This window comes from Aulonocara sp. 'chitande type north' Nkhata Bay, linkage group LG11 (genome assembly GCF_057382095.1).
Source record: "Aulonocara sp. 'chitande type north' Nkhata Bay isolate Kocher_YH1m ecotype deep benthic linkage group LG11, A_spYH_male_GT1.1, whole genome shotgun sequence".
NCBI classification, from domain to species: Eukaryota; Metazoa; Chordata; class Actinopteri; order Cichliformes; family Cichlidae; genus Aulonocara; species Aulonocara sp. 'chitande type north' Nkhata Bay.
In genome coordinates, this window is record NC_141354.1 from 30,154,241 (window position 1) to 30,165,702 (window position 11,462).

Genomic DNA, 11,462 nt, shown 5'->3' on the forward strand with positions numbered 1-11,462 from the left:
CACCAAACTAATTAATTAATAAATAAACAACTAAATGATATAAAAAGTTCTGATTTTTCACTATCTACTATAGAAATTTCTGTCCTTCATGTAGAAAGACTGCTTGTTACAACTGCTGGACCAGATAGGTTCATTAAAAAGAGAAAGAAGGGGGAAAAAAGTCAAACTGAGACGTTGAACTGTTGAAAGTGCACTTCTTTTTCTTATATTAAGAAATCTCTGGGATTAAATGTTGAGTTAAACTTCACACTGACAGAAAAGGGACTTTCACTGGTCTGGCCCACATAACATATGAATTTGAGATCCCTGATTTAAACCAGCCATGCTCATTATTATTACAAGAAATGATTTAGTAGGAAATTTAATAGAAATTATTGGAAATACTTTAGTAATCTGACTAATTGAAGTAATTTAGTCAAGGAAAAAATCAATGTCCTATATTGTGTGTGGGTTTTGTGTTAAGTATCACAAGAATATTGAAGCGTGGCTTTAAAAAACAGCATACAAGTCACCCAGTCCATTAGATGTCATAAAAGTCTTAACTATATACGGGCATTATATTTATTAAGATCCTTCACAATGTAAACTGAAATAAGTTAACTAGATGTTCATACGGGGCTCCTTATTTTATTAAGTATCTGTGCTCTAATGATGCACATTCCCCCAACCATGCCTTCATGATCAAACTGTTACTAGCCCATTACCCCACTAATAACCTGGGGCTTTCAAGCTGCATACTAATCTGTTTTTAATCAATCTGCCAGCCACTAGGTGGCAATAATTCGTCATATACAAGTGATATGGTACACCTTGCTACCAGCGGGTTAGACCCCTTTTTGCCTTCAGAAAACTCGTGGCATAGACTCAACAAGGTGCTTGAAACATTCCTTCGAGATTTTGGTCCACAGTGACAGGTAGCATCACACGGTTGCAGCTGATTTGTCAGCTGCTGATACCTGATGCAAATCATCCACTCAATCACATCCCAAAGGACTGAGATCCGGTGACTGTACAGATCATTTAAGTAATCATTGTATGATCATCTGATGACTGGCTAACTAAATGGTCTTACCTCGTGGTGCATTTAGCAGCTGTTTTGAAATCTTTGAGCTCAAACTGCTTTCAGTCCCTCTGCACTGATGACATTGGTTTTAGCAACCAGTTTTTTGTAAGTTCAAGAAAGGAAATTTTAGGCTAATATTATCAGAAACGGAGACGTTAGCTTGCTTGTTATAAAACAAAACTTCAAAATCAAATCAGAACAAGCTGCTTATGTGTACAAACCTTTTTGTGTCCTGGTTTTAAATTTGTGGCCAGGGCATCCATAGACAACTGATACTTAGCTAAACTAAGCAACAAAATGAACAGGGCAGTTGCTGACATTAATCCCACTACACTGAAATTTGCTGGAATTCCACTAGAGGGCGCTCTGGAGATAACCCTCAGTGAACAGGAGTTTGCTCATTGGCTCTGTGATAGACTGCAAGCTGGTCCACTGTCAGCAAGGCCACACAAAAGCCTGACTATTATTTTAATTCTTTCTGGTATAAATATCAATTAAACGTCAGAAATCAAAGCTAAAAAATACCAGCGTCTTTTAGTATTTATTAGAAGCTAACACTGTCATTCTGCTTATCCTGATTGGTCAGTTCAGGATTCATGGCTCTCACTCAGTGGTGAACCGAAACTACAACACATGTTCGGAGAGTATTTAGACAAAACAAAACTTAAGAGTGTTTCACAAAACAATTTTTTTTCTTTCTTTCTTTCTTTTTTTTTTTTTTTTGCCACTAATGAAGGTTGACTGTAAGTGCTCCTGTGTGGCTGCTGCTTCTTGAAGCAAAAGGGTGTCTCTGGGAGTCCCTAATACTTCCACGGCTACAGCTCCATGAGGCCCTGCAGAGCGTCCCACATGAAATATGGAGTTCTGAGATTTCCTCTCCTCTTAAAGACTTTTGGATGGTTTGTCACTCAAGTCAGGCTAGGACATAGAGCATGTCATTTACTAACTAAAAGGTCAGTGGTTCAATCCCTGGCTTTTTGAAGTGGGCAAGATATTGAACCCCAAATTGGCCCTGTGTGTATGTAAAAAGCTTAATGGTGTAAAAGTGCTGCATGAATGTGTGATAAGGTATGGAAGCTTGTTTCTGTTACCAAGTTTGTTTATTTATTTAGTTAAAAATATTTTGGATAGAATATCAAAATTTCTACTTAATCAGAGATTGAAACAAACTTATCTCTTCCTGTCAGTTATTTATTTATTTGTTTGTTTGTTTGTTTGTTTGTTTTCGGTGGTAGAAAAGCTTCCATATTAAACTGTGAACATTTGTGCACATGACATTATTATTATTATTATTATTATTATTATTATTATTATTATTATATTGCATTATTAAAAACACTGTATTAAGTTCTTTGAATGCACAGTAAGAGTAAAATACTAAACAATAAATGGAAAATATTTTAAAAGACAAAAAGAAAAAGGAAACAGTTTTTGCCCTCCATATTGAACCTGCTGAACTTCAAACAGATGGTGACATCTGATTCAAATAAAGAAGAAATATCAGAGCCTCGTGTCTTCAACATGCACCTGTTTCAGGTATTTACGGAGGTCTGGTTGTTACTTTTGCTTCTCACGTGGTTGCTGCAAACGAATCTGCCATTTAAGTTGGCACTGGAAAAGTGCAAAATAGCATCATTGTTCTCACTTTCTTTTCCACTTTTGCTTTAATCCAACGATTGTTTAATGTATTGTGCATAAAAATGTTGGCATAATAGTTTCTTTGTGCAGCTTTTTAATTGCCAGCCTGGGCTCAGAGAAAGCTGCGTTCCCTTCTCCCTCCGTCAGGGATTTAGAGAAGGACCGAATCCGAGCTCAGGCTGAGACAAACAATGGCAGCTATGAAAGGCGAGGGGAGGGTCGCCCTAATGCAAATATCTACTTTGTACGCCTTGGAGAAGCGGGCAGCTCTAAACACTGACAACTACCAACTTCCATCCAAAGTTAGAGTTCAGTAGGCGCTGGGCCGTAAAAACGCTTCAGGGTTTTTGTTGTTGTTTTTTGGTATATTAAACGCACAAAGCTGCCGATAAAGTTCTTACATGGAGGTTTGGTCGATTCGGCAACAAATGGGAAACTTTGTCGGCGTGACCCGCTGGAGAGGAGACGATTTCTGGAGACAGGGCGCCACAGCATCACTGAAATGCCCCAAATGCACCTGCTGACGGACGAAATACGGAGGTAGGAAGTGTCCCCTTTCAACAAGTGCAGTATGACTAAATGCGGGAAAAGACCTCTTAAACACTTTAATCTGCCTTTTCGTGCATCAGCATTCCTTTGCATTGCTCACAACTACTTTCCATTTCTATTTACGAAGTTTCCGAGGCAAACTTTTTTGGGTGTTCTGCAGCTTTTTTCTCCCAATATATAACACTTTTGTTTGACCCACCTTTTTTTTCTGTGCGGCTTATTTAGTGCTGCTAAGCCTGTCTCAGGAAAACGTGATTATCCTCAAACCATCCATACGCTGGCTTTCATTCAAGACATGCATGAGAAAGGCTTTGCAGCACAATAGATCAGTGGGAGCCTGGCCCGTCTGCTTGTATAGACGTGGGGCAAGGGGAATTTCACTTGAATGTGGATATTGTTGGGTGTCCAGCAGCATTTTTGACATTAACATTTTTGAGAAATATAAAATTCCCACGTGTATGAGGGTCACTCTGGGTCACAGGAGCCATGGTAAATGTCTGGTACCATGTTACACCGTGAGCCCTGGATCGTATCTGGGGCCTGATTTTGCATCATCTTGCAGGGTGCAGTTTTCGCCAGAGGTGAGCAAAAAGTAATGGAGTGAACTGCTACTGTAAAATCCCAGCACATCCCCCAGAGAGACATCAAAGCGGACTCAACATGAGGCCTTTATCTGAACAATTGTTCCATTCTATCCTGCACCCCAACCCGGACAACCCCCCCACACCCCCTATTCCAAATTTCCACTTGATTAAGCCCTAAGCTGAGCACAGTTGAATCTGGAGGGAAAATGGTTCACTAATTCTGACTCTAAAGTCTGATACAAAGAGAAAAATTGTTCTCTCTGCTCTAAATTCAGCCAGGTTTAAAAAGTTGGCAGGATAATTTTCTTTTCTTTTCAGGCTGGGCTAAAAACTGTGCTGATAAATGCAGACAGATCACACCATGTGTTTGTTAATTATTATATCCATCTTAGGATGTTCAAATCTGTTGCCCAACACTGTTTAAGGCATTTGCAACCATATAATGCAGGTTGCATCTGACTGTGGATGGCATAAATGCATTTCCTGTGGAATAAAGGTTGAGACACAAAATTAGCATAATTTTTTAAATGTTTAAGTTGCACTTAATCCGACTGTAAGTGTAACAATGAAAAGTGGTCCCGCAATAGATGAACAATTGTGCTGCTGACTTGTTTTCAGGGACTCGTGTGAAAGTTAGTTCCACCAGAGTTCATGACCACAAAAAGCTATGGTAACTCATATGTCAGTGTCCCATTTTGCTTTTCTCTATGTTGCAAATAAGACAGTACAGCTTCAGTTCTTGATTTCTCACGTTGGGTTTTCCAGTATTTGCAAGCAATTATCTCTTTTGGTGAGAATAAGCAGAAACAGCCTCCAGGCCACTGTACACATTCTCTCGCTGGTGGTGAGGTTGCCAGGCAATGCGGGCCGCTGGATGAACGCTGCTTAGATGGCTCTTTCACTCTTGGAAGCTCCTCTCTCAATCTTTTTCTGTCTGGACACCCCCCACCTCTCCACTCAGCTTGTCTTTCCTTTTTTGCATACTAATAGATGAAGCAAAGGCTCATTATAAACCACTGGGCTGTCAAATGAATTATCAATAATATATCCCTTTGGTTTGGTTTATTAAACCAGAGAGTTTGTATGTAAGTATTACTGCTTGCTGCATTCACTGTTTTTACAGTGAAGAGAAGTCCACACTTCATATTTAAAATTCTAATGTGCTTTTTATTTACTGTACTATAGATAAGTAGGTCTTTCTCTGTGTGTTCGTATTCCACTAGAGGAGGGCAGTGCACAAAACTGTAAACTCGACAGCAGAGTGGTAAATCTGCTTTAACTGTTTCGTTCTAGCCTGTAAAATGTTAGTGAAACGTCTCCGAGGGCTTCAAGTGATTTTGCCTCAAACATCTTTCAAAAGCCACAAACTTCCAGGAGTCTATCGCCACCGTATCTGTAAACAGGAAGGAACCGTTATACTGACAGCAACTCACAAACAGACTGAGTGAGCCCTGAGTTTATGTAAGACAGGCGCTCTCAATTGCAAAAGGGGAAAAATGCAACAAAAACAAAACAAACATCCTTTTAATGAGCATGAAAGTTACAGTTTGTTTGTTTTTTTTACCTTTTTTTCCATTATTTTGTAGTAAATAATTCCAAAACAGCTAATTATTGTTGTCTAAATGACAGTAGTCCTATATATTTGCCCAGAATACTATTGCCCTACATATTTTATGTACCAATCAGCATGGAGTTTACTTACAGCCTAATCTGTATATTAATCTGTATAGTAGAATAATATCCGGTTAAATGCACCAAAAAATAAATAAACGAGGCAATTAATTTAGAGAGTGCAACAGAATTTGATATTTCTACTTTATTTGCTTTTACATTTGTTTACCTTTTATTCTAAATTATCATCCATGTATTATATAGTATTTTACTCCTACTGTGCATTCAAAGCATTTTGCACTACAAACCAGTTTTTAATAATGTGATATAATTATAATAATGACATGTGTGCAAACCAGATACAGGATGTTCAGATGGGTTTCAGAAAGTATGAAACCTGACATTGTCCTTGAGGAGTTCCTCAATGACAAAGCTCCTCTTCCTGATAAGTCGTATCCTCAAGAGATGAGTATAATTAGAGCTATGGAAACAGGAAACACCTCTCCCTCCCTATCATTCTCTCTCCCCCCGTCAGTACCCCCTTGTCCCTCTCCTTGTCTTCCTCTCTCTTCCTCTGTCTCATTCTCTCGTTTCTTATGTGCATTTACTTGTACAAATTATCAGGTGTACAGTCAACATTCAGTGTATCCATAATGAGTCTTGTGATGGTTATCACTGTGTCTTACATCTTTTGAATTACTGGAAATGAGGCTGTGGCTTCTGTCTTAATTATTTTCTGCCTAAAAACCAATTAACGAGCTGCAGAGTCTGACTTTGGCTGGCCTTCGTCCAGGTTTGTTTTAAAGACTCACACTTGTTTTCATTTTCAAAGGACAGATGTTTTAATGATGTTACTGAAATATTCCCATGACTGACTAAAAAATGCCCATTTTAACCATCTGCCAAAAATCCCAGACGTGTTTAAATTGCAGTGATATGAAACTAGGAAGGAAGTTGTCACCACCCAGCGGCAAATGACGGACTATTTCTGGTTGTTATTTACTTGTCATGCTGTGGGAAACATAACAAATATGAGAAGTAAGTAGACATTTTTATTGTAGTCATATGCTGTCACATACCAAGTGGTAGTTCATAGACTGTGAGTATATGACCAAAAAGTTGTAAAAAATAGCATATATATATATATATATATATATATATATATATATATATAATTCATTCAATGGGGATGTGGCGTACAACACTAGAGGCCAACTCCAAGCCCATAGCACAAGTCACCATCAAGTGCGGGATCTACCAAGGAGATGCTCTGTCCCCACTGCTGTTCTGCATAGGCCTGAACCCCCTCAGTGAGATCATTAACAAGACTGGCTACGGATACCGACTACGGAACGGAGCAGTTGTCAGCCACCTCCTGTACATTGATGACATCAAGCTGTATGCCAAGAGTGAACGAGACATCGATTCACTGATCCACACTACCAGGCTATACAGCAATGACATTGGAATGTCATTCGGACTGGAGAAGTGTAGTCGGATGGTAACAAAGAGAGGGAAGTTAGTCAGAACTGAGGGGATTGAACTACCAGAAGGCAACATTGCAGACATAGAGGACAGTTACAAGTACCTGGGGATCCCGCAGGCGAATGGGAACCATGAAGAGGCTGCTAGAAAAGCTGCAACCACCAAGTACCTGCAGAGGGTCAGGCAAGTCCTGACGAGTCAGCTGAATGGTAAGAACAAGATCCGGGCCATCAACACGTACGCCCTGCCCGTGATCAGGTACCCTGCTGGGGTAATAGGCTGGCCAAAGGAGGAGATAGAAGCCACTGACATAAAGACAAGAAAGCTCCTTACCATGCATGGAGGGTTTCACCCCAAGTCCAGCACCCTGAGGCTGTACGCTAAGCGGAAGGAAGGGGGCCGGGGACTGGTGAGTGTCAGCACCACAGTCCAGGATGAGACAACGAACATCCAAGAATACATTGGGAAGATGGCCCCAACTGACCGAGTGCTCAGTGAATACCTCAGGCAGCAGAAAACCCAAGAAAGAGGAGGGAGACGAGGAACCATCATGGAAGGACAGGCCCCTGCACGGTATGTACCACCGGCAGATAGAGGAGGTGGCTGATATCCAGAAATCCTACCAGTGGCTGGACAAAGCTGGACTGAAAGACAGCACAGAGGCACTAATCATGGCAGCACAAGAACAAGCTCTGAGCACAAGATCCATAGAGGCTGGGGTCTATCACACCAGGCAAGACCCCAGGTGCAGGCTGTGTAAAGATGCCCCAGAGACAATCCAGCACATAACAGCAGGGTGCAAGATGCTAGCAGGCAAGGCATACATGGAACGCCATAACCAAGTGGCCGGCATAGTGTACAGGAACATCTGTGCCGAGTATAACCTGGAAGTCCCGAGGTCAAAATGGGAGATGCCCCCAAGGGTGGTGGAGAATGACCGAGCTAAGATCCTGTGGGACTTCCAGATACAGACGGACAAAATGGTGGTGGCTAACCAACCGGACATAGTGGTGGTAGACAAACAGAAGAAGACGGCCGTAGTGATCGATGTAGCGGTTCCGAATGACAGCAATATCAGGAAGAAGGAACACGAGAAGCTGGAGAAATACCAAGGGCTCAGAGAAGAGCTCGAGAGGATGTGGAGGGTGAAGGTAATGGTGGTCCCCGTGGTAATCGGAGCACTAGGTGCGGTGACTCCCAAGCTAGGCGAGTGGCTCCAGCAGATCCCGGGAACAACATCGGAGATCTCTGTCCAGAAGAGCGCAGTCCTGGGAACAGCTAAGATACTGCGCAGGACCCTCAAGCTCCCAGGCCTCTGGTAGAGGACCCGAGCTTGAAGGATAAACCGCCCGCAGGGGCGTGCTGGGTGTTTTTTTTATATATATATATATATATAGATAGATAGATAGATATACATATATAAAGAAGTCAATAAATATGTTAATATGCTATTACGCATACATAATAATATTAAAATACCAGTGATGGAGTATTATTTTCAGTAGATTATGTAAGTGCCTCATTTCTTTGACAATTTCCAGACATTTCTGCCATGATCCTGGTGACACAGTTTATATGTTAGGCCTCGTTGATAACAAAAAGAAATGCAAAAACAAACATACAGGGAAAAAGTACATTTAGGGGAATAGATAAATAGATATAAAGATGTAAATTCTAATTCAAAACATGGGAAATTTATATAGAAGGTTTTCCTGTATAGACGGTTTCATTATTGTTTTGAAGGAGTGTTAGCGACACATTAAGAAAAAAAACTTGTTCATTTTGAGAATTAAGTCAAAATGTTGTCATTTCAAGTCAATCTACTGCCACGGTTGCTAGAGACAACGCTTTATTTATTTAGTAATTTACTTTGGCAGTTTTGGGCCTCCATACAGATGGACTGGACTCCTAGTGATTTAGTTGTGGCGAATATTTTTCACTCCCTATTTGCAGGTTTTCTAAGGGAAGTGGTAGCACGGCCTCTAATTTCTGCGTCTTCCTCCAAAGATTAAAGACTCTGTGGAGACCAGGTGTAGAGTTCAGACCAAAGATTAGACATTCGTCATACTTGCCTTCTTCTAAGAGCACATAAACTATCTTGACGTATATCTTGCACTACACAAAGGGTACATATAAAGGGTATAGATTCAGTTTATAGAGTAAAGAAGCTACTTTTGAGACTGCATTAGCTCTTAACCCAGTTCCATCAGCCTAGCCTCTCGCTCAGGCTAGGCAGCACTTTTTATTGAATCAGGGGAGTGGCTTCCTTTTTCCTTCCTGGTGTGGAATGCACACCTGGAGGTGTTTGCTGAGTGGCTCAAGTAATCCATATAACAATGCAGGATGACATCTGTTGCCATCAAAAGGACTGGAGGCAGTTTGCACTCTGGCTGCATTATCTCTTTAGATCAGCAGGTCGGCAGTGCTGTTGATCTCTTCATTGGGACATTCACCTTTAACCCTTTATTTTAAACACTTTAGATTAGAGGTTTCCCGGGGTTTACATATGATCAGAGCCTTTTAAGTGGGTGAGAGATGTGACAAAAGGAGTGTCTGATTTAAGGAAACATACACAATAATATCACAAAAACAAAAATTAAAAGTATGGCATGAAAGACGGGCATCGGAAAGCACAGGTAGAGTATACTTATCTAGACGTTGTTAACATGCCAGACCAGTTCCTGTGCGTTCCCCTCACAGTGTACACACAGGAGGGAGATGGGTGCAGATAAAACGAATGGGTTACGCCCCGCTGAGGAATTGGGATGCCTGGGAGAGGGGGTGGGGGGTGGTGGGGGGTGGAGCTGGGAAACTCTCTGCCTGGCTAATCTTAATATTGTGATTCTCGTCAGCCAACAAAACCGTGCATTTGATGTAACATGTCAGGTTCCTCTGGGACTTGGGGGCTGGTCCTCACCTCTGGTTAGACAGCCAGCTGCCAGCTCCTCAGAGTCCACAGAGCCAGAAACACCCACATGTGTTGTTGGACTTTAAGGGCAGAGAGCAAAAGAAGGTAAGTCCTGGTTTTTGTGGTGGATTTTTAGCATTAGGATTCAGTCTTGGGTTTACGAGTATATTTGTGTTTGTAAGTATTGACTGCTGTCCAATCTCTAAGGCATAGGATGCAATTTCTTCAAAAGACAAGTTAAATAAGTTAAAGTTTGTCATTGTTATTCGTCAACCAGTATTTTAGATAGAGGACAGGCAGTTAATGGTGATTAATTCTATATTTAATGTTTCATATTAAATCTTTTTGACTGTATGTACTGTTTAAACTCTTGTAGCATTGTATACGCTACAATAGTTTAAACAGTACATTGACAAATAAAGAATCTCAATCTTAATGTCAAGTTGTTGAGGGAAGTCTTTGTTTTTTTGGTCTACCAGACTAACAAGTAGCTGTGATTTAACAACAGGGATTACTTTATGTACCATTATTGCTTGCCGTACTGTATTTATTGTCCTCGGTACATTCAGTCTGGCTTAGTCTGTCTGCCTTGGCTCCTTGATGGTTTGAATTGTGGGAGCTGCTGCTGTAACTCGACCTTGCCTCCTCCAGCCACCTGTGCTCGCATGCTCAGGGAAAACACTGGCTTTTGTGTTGGAGTGAGACGTCTGCACAGCAGGGGGCTAAGGTACATTAGGGGGCTATGACAGGTGGCATACTCTCTTAATGTTTACTCTCTGTAAAGAGCACGAATATGGTGGGGATGTCGGCGCAACAGCTGCACCACACTGCCTTAAAGGTGGCGGTAAATCTTGATCCTAACTACGACATCAGCGGAATACAGCATTTATACAGGAGGTCTGAGGTTTTTAATGGGCATTTAAGATGCATGCTGACTTTGGTCTCGGTCTACATGCACTCTGGCATGGCAGAGGAAGCTGGGGGTTGGCCTGGCAGTGTGACTGTTTGTGTAGCTATGTGCATTTGTATACAGAGGTAGTCAATCTGAAATGTCCAGCAGCCCAGTTGAGTCTATCTGCGAGAAGGGGAACGATTCAGGTCAGAGTTCCCGGGAACTGGAACAGTTTGAGAAAGGAGCGAAGGGGGCAATAGCTCAGGGTCTGTGAGGCTGGATGGTGATGTGATGTGAGTTCTCAAGGTTGTGTGAGGCGGACAGACGGAGAGTGATGACTCATTCACTTTGTCCTCTACATTTCCTGAATTCAAAAGCAGATCTGTAAGTATGAAACTTAATACAAAATGCTGTTGTGTTTCTGGATTGTTTTTGTGTAACGCTGAGACTTTTGCTGCAAGCAAGGGCTTTGGGCTAACAGTAACACGCTGAGGCTGCAAAGACCAATCGATCAGCCAGTTGACTGGAAGGAGCTGATACGAACGTCGACTTTATAATAAAAATGTTCAGTTATGACAGAAGATTTACTGCTTTTCTTAAATAATCTTAAATTGTTGTGGAATGAATAAACAAGATATTAGCAGATATCAAATCACTGCTATTTGGCATTTTGAGAAGTTTAATAAACTCTGAGCTGTTTCAAAGATCTGCATTATTTTAAACTGATGCTGT